The following is a 12842-nucleotide window of genomic DNA, read 5'->3' as shown; positions in this document are numbered from 1 at the left end:
TGACAAAGTGTGTGTGATAATGGGGGCTGGATGACATTACTAGTCAGAACATGTATTTTAAAATAACTTAAAAACCTCAACGGTAGAAACATAAATGTTCACAGCACAAACGTATCGCAGTGTTATTTTGATATTTGCAATAATAAAGTGGGCAACCTCATACAGGTCTGTATAACAGGTTCCTTATTTATTTAGTTTTTACAAAATGGTTGAACAAAATGTTAATTTGCAGAATACACTGCACAAGTGAAGAAAACATTTTAACAAACCTTATAATTCCCATGTTCACTGAATAAAGTGCAGAATTGAAGTGAAAGTGTCTATTCCATAGTTGCCATCAAATTGAAAAATGTTCATTGTTGTCTCATTAATGTTTACATCTATGTCTGGAATTACACACCGACAAGTATTGAAAGCATATGAATAATAAGACATAAGGAACCTTTCTGAGCCAAAAAAGGTTGTTTTCAACACACTGTTGAAAATAATAATCACAATGTTTCTATGTGAAATTTATTGAATGTTCCAATTAATATATTTGTGTGCAGAGAAGTTCCATGAATCCAGAGGCTGTTTATTCCGTCTTTGTGGACTCTGGAATAAGAATGTAACAATCAGATCACATGAAAACAGCTAAGACGATATAAGTCATACAGGGAAATGCATTTTTAGACAATATGATTAGCCTGAGCGGCGAGGGTACACCAAAATATGGATTAGAAAAGACAGATTGAAAATTATAATACAAAATATTTTTTTCCAGCGGGCCGGATGTTGGACTTTGGCGGGCCGTAACCGGCCCGCGGGCCGTAGTTTGGGGACCCCTTATCTAGTCGATAGAAAAGCGCTAAATAAATGTAATCCATTATCATTAGTATTTGATTAGCTACTGACGTACCACGACGTGACTCACATTTCGACATGTTACCATTGTAGCTCACTACAATGCCATATGTCGCCTTACATTTCGTGTGATTCTACAATCATTTAGAAATAAATAATGTCTAATTACCTTTTCCTCCTCTTGCTTCGATGTCCATGAACTGAAACGTTGCACTTGATGATGCTGCAGTGTAAACTCGCAAGGTAACATTTGCTCCAGGCTGCTTGGCTGTCGGGTGGAGAAAGACACCTGTGTGGCCGCTCAGGTGCTGCGTCCTGCAGGGGCGACCCACGGCGCCAGCCCGATCCTTGTTGCATTGAAAGTGTTCTTATATTCTCCGCTGAAGCCCTCAAATTATGAAGTGGAGCTCCCGCCTCGGTTAAGCTACTTGTCGGCAGACATTTTGTCAACAACTTGGCTTTAAAAAAAAAAAAAAAAACTTGTCTGAAAAGGGGCGGGGATTATTGGTGACCGGAACCGGAATGCAACATCGCTCACACACACTACTAAGATGCTCTTACACACACTGGTGAAATGCTTGCATACACACTGGTAAGATGCGCTCATACACATAACTGAAATCTTTGCACACATACTACTGAAATTGTTGTCTCTCACACGGACGTGTAAAAAGCACACACACACACACAGGTGAAATCCGTTTATACATACTAGTGAAAAATAATTCCATATGTGTGTGTGTGTGTGTGTGTGTGTGTGTGTGCGTGAGACAAAAACATTTCAGTAGTGTTTATAAGAGTGTTTCAGTAGTGTATGTAAGAATGTTTCAGTAGTGTTTATAAGAGTGTTTCAGTAGTGTTTATAAGAGTGTTTCAGTAGTGTTTATAAGAGTGTTTCAGTAGTGTATGTAAGAATGTTTCAGTAGTGTTTATAAGAGTGTTTCAGTCGTGTATGTAAGAATGTTTCAGTAGTGTTTATAAGAGTGTTTCAGTAGTGTTTATAAGAGTGTTTCAGTAGTGTTTATAAGAGTGTTTCAGTAGTGTTTATAAGAGTGTTTCAGTAGTGTATGTAAGAGTGTTTCAGTCGTGTATGTAAGAATGTTTCAGTAGTGTTTATAAGAGTGTTTCAGTAGTGTTTATAAGAGTGTTTCAGTAGTGTTTATAAGAGTGTTTCAGTAGTGTATGTAAGAGCATTTCAGTAGTGTTTATAAGAGTGTTTCAGTAGTGTATGTAAGAGCATTTCAGTAGTGTTTATAAGAGTGTTTCAGTAGTGTATGTAAGAGCATTTCAGTAGTGTTTATAAGAGTGTTTCAGTAGTGTATGTAAGAGTGTTTCAGTAGTGTTTATAAGAGTGTTTCAGTAGTATTTATAAGAGCATTTCAGTAGTGTATGTAAGAGCATTTCAGTAGTGTTTATAAGAGTGTTTCAGTAGTGTGTATAAAAGAAAAACATTTCAGTTGTTTATGTGAGAGCATTTCAGTAGTGTATGTAAGAGCATTTTAGTAGTGTTTATAAGAGTGTTTCAGTAGTGTGTATAAAAGAAAAAGATTTCAGTTGTCTGTGTGAGAGCATTTCAGTAGTGTATGTAAGAGGTAATTCTGAATAATGTCCCTAACGGCCCCTCATATTACACTACAGGCTCTCTTCGCACCTTCCGGTCTCTCCATCTCAGAGACAGCAAGCGCACCTTCTTACACACGTCACATACTGTCACGTCAAACGTCACATACGTATACGCCCTCCCCGAGCAGAGAGGTAGCAGCATGGCTAACGTTAGCTGTGATGCTAGCGGAGTGGTACGAGCGATAATACAAGAGAAAGAAGGTGCAAATCTGGTAACAAATGGAGGAATAATTAATTCCCAAGAAAAACAACAGGGGGTCCATCGTCTGGTGGTGGTTTGGCTTCAAGTGGGAATATGTCGAACAGACAACCGTAATTTGTCAAGTGTGGGGCAAAAGCGTTGCTATAAAAAGTAGCATTGCTGCTGTAACAAACAGTTCAGGGTGTCCCAAGTTACCGGAGTGTGTTAGGTAAGGAGGAGGAGTTTTGTCCCTCCAGAGTTGTTGTCGTAGGGCTGTGACGTAGGGTGTGTGTGGTTGTGGAAGGAGGTGTGTGATGTTTACATTAAACCTGCTTTAAAGGGGAACATTATCACAATTTCAGAATTGTTAAAACCATTAAAAATCAGTTCCCAGTGGCTTATTATATTTTTCGAAGTTTTTTTCAAAATGTTACCCATCACGCAATATCCCTAAAAAAAGCTTCAAAGTGCCTGATTTTAACCACCCGTCCATTTTCCTGTGACGTCACATAGTGAAGCCAACGCAAACAAACATGGCGGAAAGAACAGCAAGCTATAGCGACATTAGCTCGGATTCAGACTCGGATTTCAGCGGCTTAAGCGATTCAACAGATTACGCATGTATTGAAACGGATGGTTGTAGTGTGGAGGCAGGTAGCGAAAACGAAATTGAAGAAGAAACTGAAGCTATTGAGCCATATCGGTTTGAACCGTATGCAAGCGAAAGCGACACGACAGCCAGCGACACGGGAGAAAGCGAGGACGAATTCGGCGATCGCCTTCTAACCAACGATTGGTATGTGTTTGTTTGGCATTAAAGGAAACTAACAACTATGAACTAGGTTTACAGCATATGAAATACATTTGGCAACAACATGCACTTTGAGAGTGCAGACAGCCCAATTTTCATCAATTAATATATTCTGTAGACATACCCTCATGTCAGCAGGCCAGGGAAGCTAGGGTCGATATTCTTCTCTTGATCATCTTCGGGACGGTGTGAGCCAAGACATCCAGGGGGTTTAGCTCGCTCGTCTGCAGGAACAAACTGCCGCCATTGCTTGCCGTGCTACCGAGGCCCTTTGTCCCTGAATTGCCCACACACTCCGGCAGATTCAATGGGGGTCTGGCGACAGATTTCTTTGACTTTATCGTTGGAAATGCATCTGCTTTGAGTGTCGCAGGATATCCACACATTCTTGCCATCTCTGTCGTAGCATAGCTTTCGTCGGTAAAGTGTGCGGAACAAACGTCCAATTTCTTGCCACTTTCGCATCTTTGGGCCACTGGTGCAACTTGAATCCATCCCTGTTCGTGTTGTTACACCCTCCGACAACACACCGACGAGGCATGATGTCTCCAAGATACGGAAAATAGTCGAAAAAATGGAAAATAACAGAGCTGATTTGACTCGGTGTTTGAGAAAATGGCGGATTGCTTCCTGATGTGACGTCACATTGTGACGTCATCGCTCCGAGAGCGAATATTAGAAAGGCGTTTAATTCGCCAAAATTCACCCATTTAGAGTTCGGAAATCGGTGAAAAAAATAGTCTTTTTTCTGCAACTTCAAGGTATATATTGAGGCTTACATAGGTCTGGTGATAATGTTCCCCTTTAATGTCTCCCGTTTGTTATTTTATTAGATAAATACACTGAATAGGCAAACCCAGGACACTCGGCTACACTGCTAATATGTAGCATCATTTGAAAAGTCACCCGCAAGACAATGAAGAGTGCTTACTCCGCACGTCAATATCTCCGTTTGGTGCCACACGCCCACACCATCAAAATGCCGAGGCAAACATTTCCAGATCAACACCGTATGAAGAAAATAGTCATTTTTTTTAGTTGTGATTTCCTTCTCTGCATGCAAGTTTAAAAGTAGCATATATTAATGCAGTATGAAGAAGAATGTTTTAATGTAGACACATAGAATCATCATACTGCTGTGATTATATGTATCAAGTGTTCATTCAAGGCTAAGGCAAAATATCGAGTTATATATCGTGTATCGCGATATGGCCTTAAAATATTGCGATATTAAAAGAAGGCCATATCGTCCAGCCCTACCTTGAAGGTAGAAAAGCGCTATACAAGTATAACCCATTTACCATTCTCTTTTATTACATGCAGTTTTTTGAGCAAAAAAAATGAAGTCAATAGTACACAATAACTAAACAATTGAATTAAGTAATGTTTATGACAACGTTTTTCCAAAACACAATATAGAATGTGAAATATAACAGGATAATGCATACATTTATCATTTGTTTTCAAAACGGTTACAAAAAAGTGAGACCCCAAAAATTTACTGTGGGACCCCATTTTTATGATTTGATGGGTTCCCTGGGACCCCATTATGAAAATTCCTAGCGCCAACACTAAGAGATGATCATCTCTTGTCTCTTCTTTAACAACAACAAAAAATTCCCGATATCGGTCATGCTCAAAGTGTCACTCTACTGTACTAAGAGGAAGGTTAATGACAGGTCACAAGTCCATATCAATATACTGAGTTTACATACCAATATTTTTATAGACCGTTCCAAGTCAAATACATTCAAATCAGGCTAAAATGTAATGCACACCATTAGTTTTGGACTTATAGTATTATTTCCTGTCAGACTCTCATTTTGTATTTTCCATTTCCTGCCGCCTTATTTTGCAAATATGTGTAATTACTAATCAGCAGTATTTAAGTTGCTGGTCGCTGGATCCTTGCACGCTTTATTTTGCTCTTTCCTTTGAAGGTCTTTTCTTCTTTTATATTCTTTTGGCGAGCCTTGCTTCCATTTTTGCTCATACTTTCATTTTTATGTCTTACCGCTCCAAATGAGCCTCCCTGTTTGTTGCTCGAAATACTTTTTTTTTTCTTCCTGCACCTGCGGATAAAACTGAAGCTCCTTCTTGCAAATCACTTTTTGTTAGACTGATCCATCATTGTTCTTTTTGGAATACAAGCCACCCACAGGGTCAGATCAGCTGGCTCGCCGTGCTCCATCCTTCCTGTCTGCTGTGCTTCATAACAGAAAAGGTGGGGCTTATCATGATGCGCATGCATTAACCACGTCCAACACGTTTGACTTCATTATTTATTAGTAACTCAGGTGAGGAAACAAATGCGAGCAGATGGAAAATGGTTAACAGATATAGATAAAGATACATCTAATTAATAAAAGATACATGCACCTTAATAGGTATTTGTGCATATACAGTAATTTACAAAAGTGAAAACTATTTATAAAAGTACATCTGTTCTTGAGAAAATACTAGAAATCAAACTGGAATATGACACACCTGCAACATTCCTGACTGGTTCACCATTTTAAAATTTTGTGTACGTCAGCAATTTTTTATTTTTACTTATTTCTTAGTTCATGCTTGTTTCTTCCTTTAGCAATGTTTCTTAGATTATTTCAGCATTTTTATCATTAGTCTTATTTTTATGTGTAATTATTCACTATTTGTATGGTGTGTTTACAGTTGCTACATGTTCACTATATTGAATATAATTGAATAACTGTATTTCTTAGACTATCAGGTGCACTTAAAATCGACAGTGCGCCTATAACCCGGTGTGCCTAATGTACCGTATTTTTCAGACTATAAGGCGCACTTAACATCCTTTAATTTTCTCAAAAATCGACAGTACGCCTTATAACCTTGTGCGCCTAATGTTGGAATAATTCTGGTTGTGCTTACCGACCTTGAAGCAATTTTATTTGGCACATGGTGTAATGATAAGTGTAACCAGTACATGGTAGTCACACATAAGAGATACGTGTAGACTGCAATATGACGCCAGTAAACAACACCAAAACATTAAATGTTCCACTAAAAATAAAGATCATTACACACGGCGCTCAAAAATCTGTCAAAATGTTTTAGTCCGACTTTAGTAAGCTACGAAGCCACACCGCTTGATGGAACGCGGAGCGTTATGACTACCATAGTCAGACGTATTGGCTTCAACATAAGGGTATTATTATGTTGCACCAAAATTGCACCTATTTCGGAGACATGATCTCATTACATGTTATGTAGACCACAAGGAAGTGTTTTAAATGTAGAAACAAAAAAATCATAATGACCTCTTTAATGCGCCTTATAATCCGGTGCGCCTTTTGTATGAAAATAGACCTGAAAAGACCCGCTCATCGGCAGTGCACCTTTATAACCCGGTGCGCCTAATGTGTGAGGAATGTCCGATAATATCGGACTGCCGATATTATCGGCCGATAAATGCTTTAAAATGTAATATCGGAAATTATCGGTATCGGTTTGAAAATGATCGATATCGGTTTGAAAAAGTAAAATGTATGACTTTTTAAAACGGCGCTGTGTACACGGACGTAGGGAGAAGTACAGAGCGCCAATAAACCTTAAAGGCACTGCCTTTGCGTGCCGGCCCAATCACATAATATCTACGGCTTTTCACACACACAAGTGAATGCAAATGCATACTTGGTCAACAGCCATACAGGTCACACTGAGGGTGGCTGTATAAACAACTTTAACACTGTTACAAATATGCGCCACACTGTGAACCCACACCAAACAAGAATGACAAACACACGGGAAAACATCCGCACCGTAACACAACATAAACACAACAGAACAAATACCCAGAACCCCTTGCAGCACTAACTCTTCCGGAACGCTACAACATACACCCCTGCTACCCCATAACCTCCCCAACCTCAACCTCGCCCACCTCAACCTCCTCATGCTCTCTCAGGGAGAGCATGTCCCAAATTCCAAGCTGCTGTTTTGAGGCATGTTAAAAAAAATAATGCACTTTCTGACTTCAATAATAAACATGGCAGTGCCATGTTGGCATTGTTTTCCATAACTTGAGTTGATTTACTTTGGAAAATCTTGTTGCATTGTTTAATGCATCCAGCGGGGCATCACAACAAAATTAGGCATAATAATGTGTTAATTCCACGACTGTATATATCGGTATCGGTTGATATCGGAATTGGCAATTAAGAGTTGGACATTATCGGATATCGGCAAAAAAGCCATTATCGAACATCTCTAAGTACAGCCCACAAGTGTAAACCCCTGAATTTTGTTTTAGGACTCCACTCTTATCCTGCACTTCTTTCTCTCATCCATACTCCTCTTGTTTTGTTGGGTTGACCTCCCCCCCGCCCCCCACACACCCATCCTCTTTACCGCTGTCTGGTCTGCTGGGCTGTAACGGCGATACCCCTGGCGCCACGCTTGTGATCTGCACCTTCAATAATGAATGAGAGGATACCATTCGTCAATCACTTTGGAGGCAGGCAGGCAGGCAACAATGTCCAAGGTCAGGCCTGTGCCAGCTGTCTGAAGGGATATGATTGCTAGCAATAGTGCCGAGACAATGCGACTGACACCAACACAAAAGGAAGCAGAGCAAAGTGCAGGAGGACAACGGAGGGATAAAGCCGGGTTTAAATATTCCTCCTAAGAGATGAGACAATATGACGCTAATTAAACAACATCCCAGTTGAAGGGGAACTGCACTTTTTTTTTGGAATTTTGCCTATCATTTACAATCTTTATGTATGTTTTTTTATGCATTCTAACTCGTAAATAACCTTTAGCAAAAGTCAGCTAACAAAGGAGGTAATTGGATTTGCTCTATTCCGCCTATAAAGGACTCTAAATAACATCCAAAAACCTCCATCAATGTTTTATATACACGCCGTGAGTGCATAAGTAATGTAGTAACATTCATAATAACTAGAGATGTCCGATAATGGCTTTTTTGACGATATTCCGATGTTGTCCAATTTGTAATTACAGATTCCGATATCAACCGATACCGATACATACAGTCGTGGAATGAACAAGGTTTTCCAAAATAAATCAACTCAAGTTATGGAAAAAAATGCCAACATGGCACTGCCATATTTATTATTGAAGTCACAAAGTGCTTTTTTTTTTTTAATATGCCTCAAAACAGCAGCTTGGAATTTGGGACATGCTCTCTCAGGGAGAGGAGGTTGAGGTGGGCGGGGTTGAGGTGGGGGGGTGTAGGGGGTAGCAAGGGATGTATATAGTAGCGTCCCGGAAGAGTTAGTGCTGCAAGGGGTTCTGGGTATTTGTTCTGTTGTGTTTATGTTGTGTTACGGTGCGGATGTTCTCCCGAAATGTGTTTGTCATTCTTGTTTGGTGTGGGTTCACAGTATGGCGCATATTTGTAACAGTGTTAAAGTTGTTTATACGGCCACCCTCAGTGTGACCTGTATGGCTATTGACCAAGTATGCCTTGCCTTCACTTGTGTGTGTGAAAAGCCGTAGATATTATGTGATTGGGCCGGCACGCAAAGGCAGTGCCTTTAAGGTTTATTGGCGCTCTGTACTTCTCCTTACGTCCGTGTACACAGCAGCGTTTTAAAAAGTCATACATTTTACTTTTTGAAACAGATACCGATCATTTTGAAACCGATACTGATCATTTCCGATATTACATTTTAAATAATGTATCGGATATTATCGGACATCCCTAATAATAACATGTAATATTTACGTATTTTGCTCAGTTTGAGCATATGGCGGCATATTGATTTCACAGACACATCGCATTGTTCGCTTTTCCCTTCAACAACAACAACCACTATTAATCATGGCAGACTTCTTGAGAGACAACAAAAACTACTTTCGGACAAATGATCATCCCACATTTTTAAGCCTGAATATAATGAGGATGAGCTTCAACATTTAGAAGCTGTTTGCTAAACAAACCCAGCTGGAGTGATAGACTAAGTATCATGTAGCAGTATATAAGTGCTGAACAAGAAATACAAACTACGAACATAATTAAACAACCACTTACTGTACAATGTCTGCTCTCACTGAGATGCTGATTCAAAGGAGAACATTATCACAATTTCAGAATGGTTGAAACCATTAAAAATCAGTTCCCAGTGGCTTATTTTATTTTTCGAAGTTTTTTTCAAAATTTTACCCATCACGCAATTTCCCTAAAAAAAAGCTTCAAAGTGCCTGATTTTAACCACCCGTTCATTTTCCTGTGACGTCACATAGTGAAGCCAACACAAACAAACATGGCGGAAAGAACAGCAAGCTATAGCGACATTAGCTCGGATTCAGACTCGGATTTCAGCGGCTTAAGCGATTCAACAGATTACGAATGTATTGAAACGGATGGTTGTAGTGTGGAGGCAGGTAGCGAAAACAAAATTGAAGAAGAAACTGAAGCTATTGAGCCATATCGGTTTGAACCGTATGCAAGCGAAACCGACGAAAACGACACGACAGCCAGCGACACGGGAGAAAGCGAGGACGAATTCGGTGATCGCCTTCTAACCAACGATTGGTATGTGTTTGTTTGGCATTAAAGGAAACTAACAACTATGAACTAGGTTTACAGCATATGGAATACATTTGGCAACAACATGCACTTTGAGAGTGCAGACAGCCCAATTTTCATCAATTAATATATTCTGTAGACATACCCTCATGTCAGCAGGCCAGGGAAGCCAGGGTCGATATTCTTCTCTTGATCATCTTCGGTGGCATAAGGGACGGTGTGAGCCAAGACATCCAGGGGGTTTAGCTCGCTCGTCTGCGGGAACAAACTGCCGCCATTGCTTGCCGTGCTACCGAGGTCCTTTGTCCCTGAATAGCTCACACACTCCGGCAGATTCAATGGGGGTCTGGCGGCAGATTTCTTTGACTTTATCGTTGGAAATGCATCTGCTTTGAGTGTCGCAGGATATCCACACATTCTTGCCATCTCTGTCGTAGCATAGCTTTCGTCGGTAAAGTGTGCGGAACAAACTGGTGCAACTTGAATCCGTCCCTGTTCGTGTTGTTACACCCTCCGACAACACACCGACGAGGCATGATGTCTCCAAGGTACGGAAAACAGTCGAAAAAACGGAAAATAACAGAGCTGATTTGACTCGGTGTTTGAGAAAATGGCGGATTGCTTCCTGATGCGACGTCACGTTGAGACGTCATCGCTCCGAGAGCGAATATTAGAAAGGCGTTTAATTCGCCAAAATTCACCCATTTAGAGTTCGGAAATCGGTTAAAAAAATATATGGTCTTTTTTCTGCAACATCAAGGTATATAATGACGTTTACATAGGTCTGGTGATAATGTTCCCCTTTAAAGTACCAATGATTGTCACACACACACTAGGTGTGGCGAAATTATTCTCTGCATTTGACCCATCACCCTTGATCACCCCCTGGGAGCAGTGAGCAGCAGCGGTGAATAATTTTTTCACTCAGTAACACCGTGGTGTTACTGAGTCTGTTCAGCTGATTGGAGAGCTGGCTTCCGCAGCTCGTGGGTCCATGACGATGACTTCTGTTTTGTTTGATTAGCCGTTTCACTGCCCTGTTACAGGCCCCGTTTGGAAATAATTCAGGTATGTAAATGAACATTTACAAACTCTTTCTGCGTAAATAACTCTTTTCACAGCATATGTATCTGCTGCTTATATACTGAAGTCCTGAAAATACCGTAGTTTGTCTGCGTTAGTGCCTGCATTGTACTACCGACTTAGAAAGCAGAGGGATCGTGACTGATAGGCAAAATTCCTGAATAAAAAGTGCAGTTCCCGGTTAAAAAAACATTAATGAAAGACTGGAGGAGACACCCAATCAAGAGAAGGACGGTGATGAAATACTTCATCTGAAGTATCAGCTCGGAGACCGCATCTCCTGTCTGACTGCAGTCGTATCTCTTAGTATCAGTCTGGATCTGGGTCGAGTGTGTGTAAAGCCCATGGCGATAGTGTAAAGGTTGTGTGTTGATCGTGTCCGACAAGCACACACCCCCCCACCCCCCGCAGCAAGCTGCTATTGACCCCATCCACCAGCACGCAGTCTATCCTGGCACTCCGTCCCGCTTGTTCTCAAAAGAAAGAGCTTTTAATGAGGACATGCAAAGTGTTCAGGGAGAGGTGCGGGTGGGCGGCTGGAAAAAGGATAAAACAAATAGGGTAAAAGAGAGAATTAATTATTGTGTGCGCGCGTATCACTCCAAAGTGCCGAGCTATTTTCGCACCACACAACTTCCCTCAGTGGAGTCTTCAGTCTCAGTGGAACTATTTATTTTGCTCGCCTCCTAAATGACAAAGTGTTGGGGACCCGCACTGTTTTCTGTTTACTGCTCTTTGCAATCCCCGGCCAACCAGGCACAACGCTGGGTAGACTTCTCGCGCCAATCCGATGAGATTGAATAGTACAGTTGGATCAAAACTTCCGCCTGTGCAAGAATAACAAGAGTGAGTTGGGACTGACTCTAAAATAGGTATTATAGTGGCAGTACTTCATTATTGTGGTTGAGGTTTGCAGAAATGTAGAACATGGGCATGTGGTCAGGGGACGCAGGTGAGGCAGAGTATAATAATAGTGATAACATTTAGATATTTAAGGGGACCTATGATGAATTTAGTCTTCTCTGACTTAGTCCTGGTCAAAAGTTTACACTTGTAAAGAACATAATGTCATGGCTGTCTTGAGTTTCCAATAATTTCTACAACTCTTATTTTTTTGTGATAGAGTGATTGGAGCACATACTTGTTGGTCACAAAAAACATTCATGAAGTTTGGTTCTTTTATGAATTTATTATGGCTCTACTGAAAATGTGACCAAATCTGCTGGATCAAAAGTATACATACGGCAATGTTAATATTTGGTTACATGTCCCTTGGCAAGTTTCACTGCAATAAGGCGCTTTTGGTAGCCATTCACAAGCTTCTGGTTGAATTTTTGACCACTCCTCTTGACAAAATTGGTGCAGTTCAGCTAAAAGTGTTGGTTTTCTGACATGGACCTGTTTCTTCAGCATTGTCCACACGTTTTAAGTCAGGACTTTGGGAAGGCCATTCTAAAACCTTCATTCTAGCCTGATTTAGCCATTCCTTTACCACTTTTGACGTGTGTTTGTTGTCATTGTCCTGTTGGAACACCCAACTGCGCCCAAGACCCAACCTCCGGGCTGATGATTTTATGTTGTCCTGAAGAATTTGGAGGTAATCCTCCTTTTTCATTGTCCCATTTACTCTCTGTAAAGCACCAGTTCCATTGGCAGCAAAACAGGCCCAGAGCGTTTTTGTGGGCGGTCTTATTTACGTGGCTCACCTTCAGCAGCATCTTCTCCCCGTCATCTTTGTTGTAGCGGTGTAGCGTGCAAGGACGGGAGTGGAAGAAGTGTCAAAA

General features: G+C 40.8%; 1 protein-coding gene across 3 annotated transcripts in view; it reads left to right on the top strand.

Annotated features, from left to right (window-relative positions):
• Window positions 1-12842, top strand: part of LOC133621737 (protein sidekick-1-like) — a 782002-nt gene that overhangs the window by 270096 nt on the left and 499064 nt on the right. The gene's annotated exons all lie outside the window — the stretch shown is intronic.

The sequence above is a fragment of the Nerophis lumbriciformis genome, linkage group LG25 (genome assembly GCF_033978685.3).
Source record: "Nerophis lumbriciformis linkage group LG25, RoL_Nlum_v2.1, whole genome shotgun sequence".
In the NCBI taxonomy this organism is placed as follows: Eukaryota; Metazoa; Chordata; class Actinopteri; order Syngnathiformes; family Syngnathidae; genus Nerophis; species Nerophis lumbriciformis.
This window is presented reverse-complemented; position numbering and strand designations above follow the sequence as displayed.